This window comes from Eupeodes corollae, chromosome 2 (genome assembly GCF_945859685.1).
Source record: "Eupeodes corollae chromosome 2, idEupCoro1.1, whole genome shotgun sequence".
In the NCBI taxonomy this organism is placed as follows: Eukaryota; Metazoa; Arthropoda; class Insecta; order Diptera; family Syrphidae; genus Eupeodes; species Eupeodes corollae.
Genome location: NC_079148.1, coordinates 140377101 through 140394786, shown reverse-complemented (window position 1 = coordinate 140394786; position 17686 = coordinate 140377101). Strand labels below are relative to the sequence as shown.

The 17686-nt window shown below is 31.2% G+C and overlaps 1 protein-coding gene across 1 annotated transcript in view; it reads left to right on the top strand.

Annotated features, from left to right (window-relative positions):
• Nucleotides 1-7539: 7539 nt before the first annotated feature.
• Nucleotides 7540-17686, top strand: part of LOC129945933 (spectrin beta chain, non-erythrocytic 5) — a 143034-nt gene continuing 132887 nt past the window's right edge. Inside the window, exon 1 of the mRNA XM_056055913.1 lies at nt 7540-8359. The gene's annotated coding sequence lies outside the window, so the exon portion shown is untranslated. The remainder of the gene's footprint in view (nt 8360-17686) is intronic.

The window sequence follows — 17686 nt, the reverse complement described above, 5'->3', positions numbered from 1 at the left end:
GCCAAACAACGATCCGCTGTAGTTTAGTTTTTATATTTGAAAGTAGATATAATTGAATATTTGCAAGAATAATTTATAAAAAAATAAAAAAAATAGCGCAATTCAGACCAGGGGTGAAATCGGGTAAGCTGATTTTTAAAATTGTGAATAAAAACCTGTGTGGAGGAGTTGGTTTTACAGATAATGCATTATGATCTGATTATTTGCATGTTTGCGTACAAAAATATAGTTTTGTTCTAATCAAATTTTAAAAAAATTGCACATGGAGTAGGCACTATGTTCTTATATGGTGCTGAACTATTCAGTTCTTCATTGTTTAACGCGAATCACACTATCTTACTTGCACTTCATAAGAAACATCATTTGCATTTTGGAAAGTGTTGTCAAACCTGAACATTTTTAAATCATCTTTTGTGATGGAAACACCAAAAAAATTAATTTAATCTAAACTGAGATAAACCTTTGGTGAAAAATAGCAAAACTTAATTATTTTTTCGATTGTTTTCTGTTGCAAAATAAGCCCAGTTAGTACATTTTCATTAACAAAACTAACAGTAATATATTGATTTGTTCCCCAATGGAAAACACATGATTTCAAATGTACAACTACTCAACGAACACAGCCATCCAGATACAAATGCAATTACTAGGGCAACCAAAATTTAAAAAAAAACTAGTTTTGCGCTTATAATATACCCTTAACAATCAAATATATACCCTCAAAATATGCTCAATAAATGTAAAAGGCGTATACAAGAAGCGTTATTTGCTTAAGGAAATAAATTAATAAGAACAATACCAAACAAAAAAAGAATAGTTTAACTTCGCACAAATGATCTATTTGAGAAAGAAAAAAAATGAAAAAAAAAGTTAACGAAGCAAATTAATTTTTGAATAAAAGGCATTTTTTAATGTCAGCGATCAGTAAGAAAAATTTCTTTAAAATTTTTGTTGCAGTAAATAACTAACATTTCATTACAATTTTTGAAAATTAAGCTTTGTCCGCTTCGACCCATGTCCCCATCGCGTAATAATTGGTTGTGGAGAAAGTTCCAGTCCAGGTTCTATGTCTCTAAGAGTTTTCACTCTGCGTGGAGCTTTTGAAAACCCTTTTTTTTCGTTTGCTATAAAGCGGTCAATGTCAGCACATTCACTTTTAATATTTTCACATACTTGGTGAAGTCCATGTGCGAGGCATATAACAGGCATTAATTTTGGGTAGAAAACTTAAATATCTTGTGTTGCTTTTATTATATACGGAGCAGGATCTGATTAAAAAAAAGTAAGATCGAGTCTTTGTTACAATCTTCACCCAGAATTCTAACAGAATCATCGAAGAGCCGGGCGATGATGGTTGAGTGATTTATCACTTCCAGTTGATCATTAAAAACAAATGTTTCTTTAGCGAACGTCTCATCTGGACGCAGCATTTTCAGTGAAATATGCAAAAATATGCAGATGACGTTTAAAAGTCGAAGATTTCAATGAAAGGCATTTCTATCACAGTCTCGTGTTAATGATGTTAACGAAAAATATGTTCGAACATATTTTTGGTTGCCCTAGCAATTACCAATCGTACCAACATTTGAGAACGACATCACATAAGATCCATTCAAAACTCGTATAAATATCAAAAACCCATCCATAGGAACATTCTACTTTAACTTTTATCGGTAGTATTCATACTGCGGATATTGTTTTTGTTATTAGTGTAAAATCCTATTATGCTATTGATAGATTTTTCAACAATACACGGGTAATATACAAATTGGACTCCTGGAATTCACTTTTCGATATCGATTTTATTTTATTTTCGAATATAAAATAAAGTGAATTTCGTCTTTTTTTTCGTTCTTTTGAGATTATCGATTTGATAAAGTCGGTGATATGAATTCAAAAATAGTAAATTGATTTAAAAGAGAAGTAATTTCAATTTGTTTATATGTACCTAAAAAAGCTTAGCTAATTTTTGTAAGAGGCTTGCTTCGTGGAAAGTTGTAGCTTCTATTTTATGTTTGAGGAATAAGACAAAGCAGTAAAAACGATTTCAATATCAATATTAGTGTCTTTTATAGCCGATCTTTCAAAACTGTCTTCCGCAAAGAAAAACCAAATAAAAACATAAAAATTATAAAAATTATGACAATCAACAAATTTGTTTTCTGACTTAAGTGAAGTGAAAGTGATTAAAAAAGTATTGAAAATTATGAAATCAGTCGAAAGATATATCCCGATTTTCAATCAATTATTGGAATTTTTTTGGCAGGACGTTTGTAGCGATAATTAAAAATGTCTGTCATTGAACAAAGAATTCCTGATTGAAATCCACCAAAAAAAATGACTGACAGAAATCTGCCATAGGAATTGTGTACAATTGGAACCCAAATCAGTGGAACGATTCGTTTTACTTTTGAACATAAAAGTATCAGCTGTTTAGGAAAATGAATTTCCGTCCGGAAAATAGAAAAACATATTTGTAGAGAAAAATAAATGTGCAGCTATACTTTTTTCGCAACAAAAAATTCTTTGTGTGATTTACGTTGATCAGAATATAATTTTCATTTCTAATCAAAGGTAAACACTATCAAATATCTCTTTAAAGTGAATTGAACAGATTTCATCTGCCCATTGTATACCAAACAATTTTTAATAGAAGTTTGACTGAACTGTCAATTGTGTAAGATTTGAGACCTGTCTATACTTAAGTTCAAGTTTATTCCGCTGCCATTGCATATAGCAATAAATTGAAAATTTCTCTAAGATTGAAAAAATAAGTAATTGTAAGTACGAGTATACATACATAATTCAAATCTCGGACATGTATTTGGCATTCAAATAATCACTGCCTTTGCTTTCCAAATGATGCAAAATCAATAAAAGAAAATGAACGGCCAAACCTAGAATTAACTCCTAAAGTACTAACATATCTTTGTACACCATATTTTTGTAACTGAATATTAAGCTCCTATTTCCTCATTCAACTTAAATATTTCTACAAAAACAACTTGTGAACAGATTCAATTATGGATTTGTTTTTGGTGCATATGCTTGGGCGAAGAAGATTGAAATTTTGAATTATTTTTTTGAATTGTCCGTTGAAATTCAAAAAGGTTACAGTTATGAAGATATATTACTTGATAGTGGTACGTTCAATTAATTCAGATGATAGTTAATTTAAAATAGAGTATTTTATTATTTTTCAATGGATTTTAAATAATATATTTCATTTTCAAAGACTAGTATTTTATAATAGAAATCAAAATCGAAGTTTATTTACTTATAAAGAGGAAGATAAGCGAATGACGTGTTAAAACAACTTGTCAAATATCAAAAGATGACAGTTTTAAAAGTGACACCTGCATAGACAGAGGCCTATTCAAAATTAACCTCTTTTTTTATTTGAATGATAATAATAAATAATAACAATTCTATATTTATTAAATATGTAAGTATAATATGTAAGTGCTGCCTTGTGTCTATACATAATTATTACTTATAAGAAGCCCTAGATAACCGATTATGCCGTGCAAAAACTTCAAGTTCTCTATTGCCTTAATTAAGTATTAAAGGCATTCGCGGTTTTCTAACAATCTTAATATCTGTACTGCATTTTTTATGTTGAAATCATAAAAACATTCCATTTCAAATTACATAATCGAAATCAAAAAAATCATATATTTTTACATACATAGCAATTGCAATAGCGGTGGTTTTTTAGACGTGAGGTTTTTAATCTTGCATTACTTTTTTTACGCGTTGTTCTTTTTGACAGCTGTCACCTTATTTATGCTTAGTTTGGTTTGTTAAAATAATGGTTCGGTTCGCGGGACACATCGAAACAACCAATTATCTATTGAAAATTGTTGATGTATTATCTCGTGTCGCTGCCCTGTGACATGATCTCCGAGATCGTAATTTAATACCACTGCCACATTTATGGTTGGGTTATGAAAAGTGCTGGTCACAGTTTATTAGATTGTCAATTATTTAAATAATGGAAATTCTTACAAAAAAAATTACCATGTAACTTGCATCTAACGGTCTTTCGTTTTCATATTAGAGACTTTTAGCTTGAAGCTTATACCCTACTTTACACGGTGAACACCAATTATTTCAAACTCTCTGGATATAGAGTGTTCATAAAAATAGCAATGCTTTTGATTTTAGAATTAAAAATTGTTAAAAATTATTATTTTTTTTATTTTTCGTTTAGTGAATATTTTACTATATAAACTTTTAAGTATTTGCAACATACTAGCATATAAAAAATTAAATATACTTGCCACACGTCTAAAAGACACTGCCCCGAAGAAATTCGAAAACTGCGTTCTGAGGGAAAAACATACCAAAATATTCAAGACATCCTAGGCGAGGCCCAAACAGGATGACCACTGAGAGAACTAAAAGAAACATTTTTCAGTTAGCAAAACAGAACCCTTCCATAGGCTCTAGGTAAATAAAAATGGACTTCAACTGCCTGTTAGCGCTGTCACAATACGAAGACGTCTTCTATAAGCAAAGTTACCAGCCCTAAGTCCATGCAAGATACCATTCTTTACGAAAAGGCATGTGGCAAAGAGAATGGAGTTTGTTAAAGCGCATAGAGATTGGGCAAAAGAGAAATGGAGGAATGTTCAGTGAAGCTGTGAAAGCAAAGTCGTCCTTTTTGGGACCAAGGGTTGTCGAGAATTTGTGAGAAGACCGCAAAATGCAGAATACGATTCACGGTACACTATAAGAACAGTGAAGCATGGTGGAGTAAAAATTATGATATGGGCTTGCTTTTCATACTACGGGGTCGAGCCTATTAATCCCATTGGGAGTAAAAGGGATGCAACCGAGTATGTGAAAATTGTCGAGGAGGTTATGTTACCCTATACTGAAGAGAAAATGCCGTTGGTTTGGGTATACCAACAAGATTATGACCCAAAGCATACGTCAAAAATGCAAAATCATGGTTTGCGCAGAAGAAGTTATCCGTTGTGGAGTGGCCCGCTCAATCCCTCAACCTTAACACCATCGAAAATGTCTGGAGGGATGTTACGAACGCAATTCATAAAGCAAAACCCAAGAATTCGAAAGAATTGTGGGAAGCAGTTCGTGATTCGTGGAACGCAAAACCAGACTGCGAAGCAGTCATAAAAAAAATGGTTATGCAACAAAGTATTAATTGTAAGCTAACATTATTTGTATACTTTCATATAACTTATTACAGTTTTTCTTACTATTTAGGTAATAGATCTAGTACTTTGTCATGCACTGCTTTTTTTATGAACAGCCATATATTTAAAAAACTGTTTTTACTAAGACAAAGCTAACGGTAAAAAATCAATAATACTAATTTTCTTGTTTTTATGAATAAAATATTTTAATTTGTTATTAGAAGTTTAATGAAATATATTATAACGTTAAAATTGAAGGCCTTTTTGTTTTATTTGGAGAGCGCACTGCTATTTTTATGAACACAACTGTATATAAGACCGAAATTGACGCCTTGGAAGAGAAAAAGCAAAATGGAGTCGAAAATTGTTTATCTCGGCTGGAATATAATGAAGCTAAAACTACGGCTGCACTTTGCCCGTAATTATTTCTAAAACATAATTTAAATCACTTATTTCTACAATAAAACTAATTCTTGACCATAACATTAAATTATATGCGTTTCATTTTTTCTTAAAACCAAATGTCTTAAAAAACACCCTTTTTAATAAACAAACAATTCAATGAGTCATTGCGAACAAAAATTACAGGAGTTGTAAGTAGAACTGTGGAGCCTGAACAAAAAGAAACGTCATCTCAAAAACGCTACGAATCCACTGAAATAATTCGCTTAAACAAAAAATTTGTAAGACATCCCGTTTCTGTAATCTCTATTTATTTTATAACATTTATCCACAAAAAAACAACTTATTCGGCCTTAAGGCGTACTTTAAGAACATTGAAATAACAATGAATGTCTTAACATAATTCTTATGGCGAAGTTTAAAAAATAGTAATATGGCAACTACAATCGAACATGCACATCTTTCGCACTTCCGGTATGTGTTTTTAACAGATTTTTTTTTTGAAAATCGCAGATGCACGTTATGGTGGGAACATATATGAATTTTATGTTGGATACAGATGTTTACGTTATTACGGAAACAGAAATAGGATTAAGGAAAAGCTATAAGCACATTGATTCACGTTGTTTAAATTCCGAAATTCGCTGCTAAGCATTATTGCAGCCAACACTGCGAATTTCAAAAAGAAAAAAAAACAATAGGACCGTTAGCATCATTGATATTGTCGTTATTACAAATAAATACATTCTCTGAGGTTAAACAAGATCGAGGGACGAATTTTCATTACCGCAGCACGAATTTTCTTCTGATTTTTTTTTTTTATAGTTACAAAGGTAGAGATCTCAATAGAACATGTTTTAAATAATAAGGCGAGGAAACACCTCTAACTTATAAAAAAAATATTTTCTTTTTCGGACTTAACTCTACTTTTTTTGTATTATGTTTTTTGAACCTAAAACCAAATTTTTTTTTATTAATAGCACTGCGGCGGCGTACTAACAGGTGAGTTACGCAACACCAATACTTGGGATCATTACAGGATTTGAGGTGGGTGCGAGTATGGGTATATGCAAAGTACTTTTTGCATTTGAACATTAAAATCAAATAAATCCACAACAAAAAAAACCATGTATGGCAACACTGAACAAAAAAAAAAGTAGGAAATGTCAAAATCAACTATTTTTGCGTGTTTTGTATGTGAAAAGTCAACTTTGAAAATTAATTTAAAATAGAAATAAATGTTTCCTCGCTCTAAAGTGCTGCGGTAATAGAAAGTTGAGCCCAAGATCGAATGCTGTCATTTTGTTTGACTTATTCACGTTTCGTATAAGCTTACATTTTAGCTAGCCCTCCTGTCTTTGAAAACCAAAATCATGGTTTAAACATTTCCAGACAAAACTAACCTGGCAGTTCCTTTCTCCATTTAAACTCAACACCACATTCAACAACTGTCCAAATGCCGATGTACAAATTGGAATAGATATTTTTTTTGTAAAATCTCAACTCAACACCATACAGAAACACTCAAGAATGAAACAACTGGAAAAAGCCGATCATCCACTATTCCCCTTTAAAATGTGTCTCACAATCTCAAGTTCCCAAGTCCCAAATCCCAATCACACGTCTCACGCTCACCTTACTTTTCAGTGAATTGGTGAATTGTTTACCGGTTATTTCTTCTTTGGCTGCTTTTCCAACAACACACAACACTCTACTTTTCAAAACATTCCAACATTATAACTGTTGCTTCGTTCCAGTAATTCCAATACACATCGCGTAAGTGTATACGCGAGTGGGTTGATTTTATTCCACTCAACTGACAACTATCAAGCGTCGTATCGTATCGTAGCCTCGCGTAGATAAACCGAGCATGAGTTCATTTTACAACAACAAAAATTACCCCAATCCAAGTTCGAGTGGCTGCTACGCTAGCGCTTCTAGTATCCACGTCTTGTACTCACATCGTAGTCTAGTCTAGCTCTAGACTTGAATCACTTTCCAACTTTTCGTAACGTTTCAGTTTTGAGTTGTTTTCCAAACCGTGCAAATGTGCATGTGGTGTTGAATTATAACGCGCGCATCAAAGTTAATAATTTTCTCAACAAAAAGAAAAAATAAAATACAAAAGGAAAGGAAAAAACAAAAGAGTGAACACATTTTTATTCTCTGCATTGAAAAACCAGTTTCGTTCCTTACAATTTCTGAATTTCTCTGACTTGGGTGAAATTTTTCGTGGCTTTTCCTTACACTTTACTGGTGTCGTAGTTTGTTCCCTTTTTTTTTTTAATTATTTTGAAAAACGTGAATTGGAAAATTTGATGAAAAAGAAGAAAACTTGAATTACATTCAGATTTTTTGGATTTAAATTAGATCTTCAAGAATTAAAAAACAAAAGGTTCAATCGGGAAATCTTGGGAATTCAGAAAATATAAAAGAGATTATTGAGTACACAGCAGCAGAAGCAGCAACAGCAACAGCATAGTGCCCCCGTGCAAGATCGGTGGTGTGGTGAATTTGAATTTCTGTTCTAGTTCTGGTGAAAAGAAAACATTCGCCAAATTTTGATTTTTTCTTAATTTGTTGGTTCAAAAGAATTTGTTTAAAAAAAAGAGTTGATTCTTGAAAAGATCGTTTTTTTCGGTTAAGTCATTCACGGCTGTGATCGCGATATTTTGAGTTTCGAGTAAAAGACATCAACAACAACGATTGTTGAGTGCATCTCCATTTCTTGCTTGGGATTACCTGATATAAATAACTCATCACACTGGATTTAGGATATTACGAAGCTGTCAAAGGTAAGTTCGAATCGAAAAGATCAAGATCAACATTCCATTGTAAACCCTATGAAATGAATTGGGTTGAACTTGAAGTGAAATGCTGAGGATCACTCTCATTACAATCACAATTCCCATCGAATCGAATTGAAAAAATGGAAATTGTAAAGTGTGAACCATATTGTTTCTTCTTTTTTTATCTTCTGTGCTGTGTTGTATTTTTTTTCTTCGATTTGCTAATTTAATTGACGACGTGGTAGAAATGCCAATCAGAGAAAAAATTCGCTCAACATAAAATTGGTTTTTGGTTGGGAATATGAAAAAGTTGCTGATGTAGCACTCAAGATCCAACCGAGACCAACGAAACAGCGCGGCAGCGCTGCGGCTTCGATGTCGAAGCGAAACTCATATAACATGCTATGTTAGCCCCGCCGCAAAATACAAAAAACAAGGCGCAAAGTATTCCACCACAAAAATTAACCAAAAAAATAATAATCAGCAAAACACAACTCACTTTACTGTATTCTTGTGCGGCACAGCAGCGGTACGGCGGGTTTTGTTTTTGGCTTTTTTTGGAGTACCTTTCTTCTATGGAGTTACTACTAAACGATGGTTGAGCCACCAACATATTGGTTTTATGTGCACAAGGCGCAACCCACGGATGTTGCGGTCGCGGCGGGCGATAGAGGTCGCCTTCGCCTTGCCGCGCCGAGCCGCGCACAATAAGCCGGTTGAGCATGTTTTTGTTTTTATGTACTTTTTTTTTTTTCTTTTTGATTTGTATATTTATTGGGGCATTCCTTGGGAAGGTAATTCATCGTAAATTTTATGAATGCTCCATGCCTCCATGGCTGTTGTGGGTAGCTGTGTATTTTTCTGTCTCTTTTATGGGAAATGTTTCTTATTTAAGAAATGAGGAATACTAACCTTCCTTATAGGGAAGAAGGTTGCTTTCCATTATTATCTTTAAAGATGCTTCCAAATTAATTGAAAGTATATCGTGAATCTATACAATTTTGACATCCCTGAAGGACCGTGGACTTATAAATCATCATTTTTTTTTGACAAAACAAAAAAAAATCAAGAACTATCTACAATTTTATAAGTTTATGGCTAGTTTTAGAGCAGTGTTTGCTCAACCTTTTACATGAAACTGACCCCTTAGGCCCGAAGAAGTATTTCGCGACCCATTGCTTTTTTTCCGTATCGTCGAACTGCGATAGCTCGAACTTCGATAGTTCGAATTTTGTTTAATTAAAATAATATGGCAAGAGTCTTAAGAGCTTTTTTTTCATACATTTTAACTTTGACATCAAGAACTTTTTTGCTTGAATATCTTGAATAAAAGTCCTCAAAGGCGGCATGATGAAATGTCATCACTGCTAAAGATAAAATCCATGACTTTACAAACAAAATTGAATTTTGGTCATCGTCTCTTAATCAAAACCACTTAGATTCATTTTCCTCGACACAATCTTTTGTCGAGAAGTCGGATGTGAGATTAATATCAAGGAATTCATACCTGGTATGAAAATGGTATGAGAAAAGTTGAAAGAAGAATTGTGTTATTACTTCTCACTGGAAGTGATATCGAAGAATTTTGGGCCAAGGTGGATCTTTAATCCGTTTTTAAATGCAGATGTAAATGAGGCAAAATTGGCATTCAAGCTCAAGGAAAGTCTGCTGGATCTGTATGCCGATGGAATTCTGCAATTGGAATTTAAGTCTTTCAAATTGGATACCTTTTGGTTAAAAAAGGAAATTAGAATATCCTGCATTAAAATTAGAGGCTTTAAAGTGTTTGATTCCATTTGCGACCTCGTACCTGTGTGAGTTCACATTTACATCAATGGCCAAAATAAAATGTAAGAAAAGCGAAACCGTTGGAACGGTCCAAGAGATTGCAGGAACGGAGACTGAAATTGTGTTAACATTGTCGACTTAGAATGACTTCCGCAATTCGAGGTTCACTCCCGCATTTGCACTAAGACCGTTAATTAGAAATACCAATCGGATCATTTCTGGTTTCAACTGGGATTTAGGTATTTGGCTATTGGTTGAATTGCTGTTTAAAAATAGAAGAACAAAACATGTTAGTGAATTTGAAGTCTTCTTCATGTATTATTCCATATCCTGTACACTGATGAACATATTAAAATATAATGGACCTACTTTGCGCCACTTTTTTTTTTTAAATTTCTTTACCATCTTAAAAATAAATAGTTTGATAATTTTGGCAAAGTGCAAATTGTTATTTTCTAAATACAACGTACCTACCGTTGGAACCATTTTAATATCTTGCTTAGTTTTTGAAAATTCTTACAAGTTTTTAGTCTTTATATGACCATACCGTCTCATATAAAGTTTTGAGAAACTTTGAATTAAAATAAAACTGAATATCGCTGCATCTGAGTTCTTTTTTTTTCGTTTAGATTTGTAGACTTCGAAAAATGTCATTGATATTAAAAAAATTTAATTTTACTTCTAAAACAAAAATTAAAGGAGTGTTGCAAATTACCCAATATCATTGAAAGTTTTCTTGAGTTTCAACTTTCTATAAACAAAATAAAACAAAAATAAAGCGATCTTAAACTTTATGAATTTAATGCATTCATGGTGTGATGATTTCTAATCCCAACTTCGTTTTAAGTATCCTCTAAAATGTTGAAAACATCCGTTTTTACATAAACGAAGAATTAATTACAAGACCAAAAACGACTTTCAGACTGTTTTGTAACATCTCATGCAGATTTTTTGATAATTGTATTAATATAATATTCAAAACAGATGTTCCATTTATTTGAAAAAAAAAATCATGAATTTAAAAACTCTTATTAAGATTGTCAATTTTAAATTGAAAGTTGAAATTTGTCAACAATTTTTTTAAAGCGTTATTGCGATTATCAATTTTCAACATATTTAAAAAAAAAAAACTATTGCGAATGAACATAAAATTGAGAATTATCGTGCAATCACCAAACTTTCTGCTATGCCGAAGCTTTTCGAGTTGATTGTAAAAAACAAAATTTATTTTGCAGCCCTATTACGGTTGTCAATTATCAATACGCTAGTTGACATTTTTCAATGAAATTGATGAATTGGTATTATCGTTGTCAGCAATCAAAATTTTTGATAAACTGTGAACGCTCTTGAGAAATTAGATCTATTGTGAATGATTCAAATTGACAGTCTTGGTATTATGGTTGTCAAAATATTTGTTGATTATCAAATTTTCAGTCAATCACAAATTCCTTGTTGATAAAATATTTTACGGTTCGCGAAAGCCAAAAGCTTGTCTACTATTTTACTGAACTATTTTTCGTTGAAAATGAAATTAAAGAAGAAAATACTTTGGAGCAAGCAAAGATTCGAAGAAAACTATGCGACGCTTCAAATCCGATGGATTTGGCTGAATAGTAGATAAAAGATCTTTTGTAGTTACATTACAAAATCTAATTTGGCTCGCTTTTAGATTCATTCAAAACTTTAGACTTTCGAAAGAAGCCTTCCTCAATGTATTTTTAGATAGTAACGACAAGTTTAAACCAACGAACAGTCCACAATCCATCCCAAACATACTAAAATTTGCAGCTGTCTTAAGATTTTAACATTTTGTTTTGAAAGAAGTTTTAAATGTCTTGGAAACAAATATTTGTCCTAAATGGATAAAATTTAACTATTCAATGGAAGAAGAACGCCAGGCCAGTTGGTTGAGTCTCGTTTTGGTGGGCATAAGCTGTTTAATTCCACCGCAATCTCTGCCCACTTCTTACTCATGAGTGGCTTTGAATAAACACCCTTAGCGAAGTCTGGGTTCTCTTCCATCCGTTCTACCAATCTAGCTAGCTGATTTTTTTTACTTACAATTACTCCTACGTAAAAAAAACACTAAAATTGAATAGAACCATTAATTTATTGCAAACTACTTATATTTTTAATCCAAATCAACCAAAATAAAATTCGTCACAAGAAACAAAAACCAGTCCGTTGAAAAATTGTAAATGAAATTGAAACGTCAAAAGTAAATAGGCACCATTCACAATAGATTTTTGATCTTTGTTCACAATGGATCAAAAAATGATCAACTCGCGTTCATAATACCAATGTATCAATTAATTGACAAAATGTTTCAATTGTCAATTAATTGATCTTTGACAACCGTAATAAGGCTTTTGATGTTAAAGAATTTATTTCTCCATGTCAACATGGATTCGTGAGTGGTAGATCTTTCACAACTTATTTGTCGCTCTCTACTCAACATTTGTCAAATGCCTTTGAATCTGGATTTCAGGTTGATGCAATTTATACTAATTTTCGGAAAGCCTTTGATAGTATTTGTATACCACTTCTGGTTCAAAAACTCAGTAGATTCGGTTTTCATTTAACTTTTCTCAAGTGGATTTCCAGCTATTTGGTTAAAAGAAAACAAGTTTTGAAAATTTTGAACTCGCTGTCAACAAAAACAATATAGCTATGTACTGTCTGCTGTTTCGCAAGGGAGCCATCTTGGTCCATTGTTCTTTTTGATTTTCATAAATGAATTACCATTGTACTTGAATTTTACAAATGGTCGCTTAACATGAATAAATGTATGTAGTTGTATGCCTTTTTTCTCGATGTCATACCATTATTAATTATAATTATTATATTTCAAACGAACGTCTTATGTAGAGTTTCGGAGATTAAGGACCTCGGTGTAATATTCAATGACATATTAAATTTCTCTGGGCATATGGATTATATTATTGCTAAAGCGAATTCAATGTTGAGCTTTCTTAAAAGAAATTGTGCCGAATTTGGAATCCATAAGCAATAAAATCTGTCCATATGTCTCTTGTACATCCTCATTTGGAATATGCTATCCTCATTATACAGTTTCCAAAAATCGTATTGAGAAAGTTCAAAAGTCTTTTACAAAATTTGTAGTTCGACAACTTAAATGGAATTTAGATTCAATGCCTTTCTTCTTTCAACAAGATGTGCTTTAATTGGTCTAAACTCTTTAGAAAATCGGCGAATTATTAATTGTGTAATGTTTGTTGATGATACATATATTGTTTTACCACATAAAATGCTCCGATTTACTTAATCATTAAAATTTGCATGTTCCTCAAGGATACATAAGATCAAGACAATTGTTTTATATACCGTATCATAGATTTAATTATGGTTTAAATTATTTTAATTAGATATAATCCTAGAAAGGAATATTATCAAGCAATATTTATATAATACATCAAATAATTAATATGATGTTAAAAGCAATCGTAAGAGTTAATTCAATAGATGAAGTAAATAAATAAATAAAGAAAAATCAACAATTTTGAATTAAAAGCCTTATTGCGAGTAGTACTCGCACACAGAAATGGTTGAGAGTTGTAAGTCACTAGGCCCTGGTTCTTCATGGACTGTTGCTCCACCTAATTTATTAATTTTTTGTTAGAGTGATTTTGGAGTCTGATTTGAATTCAAGCCATCAAAATCGATTAGAAAAGTGCAATGTAGAGGCCAGTTCTAGTTAACTTCCCATAGGAAGTTATTGTAATGGGTCCGATTTGTCAAATTGAAAATTTTGACATTTCTCGACGTTTCAAGGTCTCTAGAGTCGAAATAAAAGATTTTTAGAAAGATGTCTGTGCGACGTTTTTTACGTCCCCCATAGCTCAAGACCCAGAAGAGATACCAACTTCCAATAAATTTTGTTATACAGATAATAAGGCAGAAAGATGCAGAAAGGGCTCTCAAGAAAATTGCGTGGGTGGTTTTTTTACCAAAGCAGTTTGAAAAAAGGTGAAAATTATGGTTAACCCTAAACATCTTACGAACCAAAAACGCTAGAGACTTGAATTAAATTTTATATAATATATTGTAACGTGATACTAAACAAGTATATTTTTTGAAAAAAATCAATATAACGTTTTTTTTTATAAATCAATAAAACTGGAAAAAAATTGTCACTTCCAAAATTTTACGACTAAAATATGATTTCATCTCTAAAACAATTTTGTGCAACGAAGAATAATGTTTTTGACATCTGATAAAATTTTGAGAAAAATTGAATTGACAGTTTTTTTTATAAAAAATAAAAATCTAAAAAACATTACTCAAAGTTCGTAAAAATTGAATATCGATTCAAATATCTTTTCAAAAACTTGAAATTTAGGCTTCAAACTTATTTTATCTTATAAGAAATATTGTTTTCAACATTTTGAAAAATGTTGACAAAAATCGAATTGACAGTTTTTTTTACAAAAAGTAAAAACCTAAAAAAAATGTATAAAAGTTGGTAAAAATTGATTTTCGAATCAAATATCTTTTCAAAACTTTGAGATATTGGCTTTAATTTACTTTTATCTTGCAGAGAATATTGTTGTCAACATTCAGTTAAAGTTTGAAAAAAATCGAATTGACAGTTTTTCTTACAAAAAATTAACAAAAGTTGGTAAAAAATGATTTTCGACTCAAATATCTTTTAAAACCTTTGAGGTAAAAGCTTTTTACTATTTTTTTCTTATAAGAAATATTGTTTTCAACATTGGGACAAATTTTGAGAAAAATCGAATTGGCAGTTTTTTTACAAAAAATAAAAACTTAAAAAAAATGTATAAAAGTTGGTAAAAATTAATTTTCGACTCAAATATCTCATCAAAAATTTTAAATATTGGCTTCAAACTAATTTTATCTTATAAGAAATATTGTTTTCAACATTTGTTAAAATTTTTAAACAAATCGAATTGACAATTTTTTTACAAAAAATAAAACTCTAAAAAAAAAATACTAAAACTTGGTAAACATTTACTTTTGGCTCAAATAGCTTTTCAAAAATTAGAAATATTGGCTTCAAACTTATTTTATTTCACAGAAAACAGTCCGTTTTTTCATAAAAAATTAAATCTACAAAAAATAGTACTCAAATTTGGTAAATATTGAAACGAGTACATATAGACAAACTTTTAAGCAAAACAAATCGACAGACCTTATGGGAAGTTATCAGTGTGGGTCGCATCCCAGCCTCTTTTTTTGGATTGATATTTGACTATGTTTCCCTTCGATGAGAAATGAAAATTACATAGGTACTGATTGAAATCACCCAAAGAATTTTTTTGAGGAAAAAAAGTGTAATTGCACATTTGTTTTTTTCCAAAAATGCATTTTTATATTTTCCGGACGAAAATGCATTTTCCTGAACAGATGCTACTTGATGTTCAAAAGTGAAACGAATCGTTCCACAGATTTGTGTGTCCAATTTCACACAATTCCAATGACAGATTTCTATCAGTTAAAGTTTTTCGATGGATTTCAATCAGGACATTTTTTTTCAATGACAGAAACTTTTAATGATAGCTATAAACGTCATGTCAAGAAAATTTCAATGTTTGTTTTCAATGATGAAAACCAATGATAGCTTTAACTGGCGCCTTAGTTACCAGCAGAAAAGCCTTGACGACAAGTTCCATTAAACCTACTTTTCTATCCAATTGGAACGGACCGAAATCTTCCTTTTTTATACGAATACAAATTTTCAATACTGTTTTTGAAATTCTAATCTAATAGGTGACTTTTTTTGCTACGAATCTTGGCTTATAGATCATAGAAAAATATAAGTTTCTAACATAGCAACACAATGCTAAGTGAAACTCTTGGATTGAAAAATTCTTGAGAAATGTGTCTCTGCTTTTGTGACTAAATTTTACCTTTGGAACAATGACGTATGCATTCAAAACTCGAAATAATCTAAAAAAAAGATGTATGACACATGAAATGATATTTCCTAGAAATTTTAAAAGCTCACAGTCAAAGGTGACGTAATGAATGCAAACCACTTGTTCGGACTTTAGCTCATTAGGAAATGTCTATTCAATGAATTACTCATTATATAAACTATTCATCGGTTTCGGAAGGTATCTACATACCTATATTTTCATTCATTGATATTTATAGCTATGCACATAGCTTATATGAATAACATATTCCTACCTATCTACCGACTTTTAAGTCTCCTAGCCCCACAATTAATACAAAAATTATTAAAATTCGCAAAATCTCATAAAAATTCGCATGAAATAAAACTCAACAAGATTGGTATACTCAGCTCTACCTACATAACAGAAAATTATAAAACAAATAATATATGACGGTATTTATACAGGTGAATTACTATACCTAATTTACCATTCAACAACAAATGATGAGAGGTAGAAAAATAAAATAAATATTTTTAAAAAAATGCTAAATGATGTCATACCTATCTAGAAAGGTTATTATTTTTGAAAGGTGATATAGGTATACCTATTCGGCAAAGATACAAATAAAAATGCATACGATTGTAGATAGGCTACATATATTTTTTTGTAAGTAATTTGACTATACCTATTAAAGTTTTAGGTTAAACTATGAGTGTAGAAAGAACAAACAATTAAAATTAAAAACAAATAGAAAAACAAACAAAACCGTTATCGCTACAATTTGAATTTTTGTCTATTTATTTTGGTGTGGAATATTTCAAATGTTTTTTACGAACCTATTAAAGTAGGAAATAAGGCACCAGCTTTTAATGAGATATTTTCTTAAGAATTTAAATACCTTTTTATCTTCAAAGGGCTAGCGATAAACTTAGGCAGATGCCTCATAAGATAAATAGTAATGTATTGTTTTAAACATTGTGTCAAAATAACTATAACCAAGCAGGTATAGACTTATCATTTCAAAATATTGTTCAAGCTTATAATAGACGTTTGTCAGATTATCAGATATTGTCAGATTAGTCAATGTTCTGACAGTAGCCATCTAAAAAAGGATCTTACAATGGCTGTCAATGACATTGTCACACCATTATGATAACACATACAGGAGTCAGGTTTGACATCTCTGCTGTTATATTTTTTTTTAAATTTAAAGGTTGATTTTTTTCCTAGAAGAATGTTTTTTTTTGCTCTAAACAACAAATAAACATCTGTCATTTAAGGTCGAATTTTAAAATTGTTAAATTTCATATAGAAAATCCTTAAAAGAAACATAGTTTAGGTATGGTAGTTCTAGATGACAATTGCAGACGATTGACTGACATTTTTATTTTCTGTCACTTTTGACAGATTAAATTGGGTGTTTACATGGTTAAAAGAACATTGCTAAAAATGTTTTTAAGAATAATCTGCCAATATTGGAAGTTTTGACAATAACCAATCATGTCAAACTTAAATATTGTCTCTGCGTACATTTTGAGCTGGTGCAGGTTTTGCAGTTATGACGTATGAAAATGAAGACATTTTCAATTAATGTCATATTCTTTCAAGTTTTAAGGGCCTTGCACATGAGAGCGAACAACGAATGATTTTACACATTTTAAAA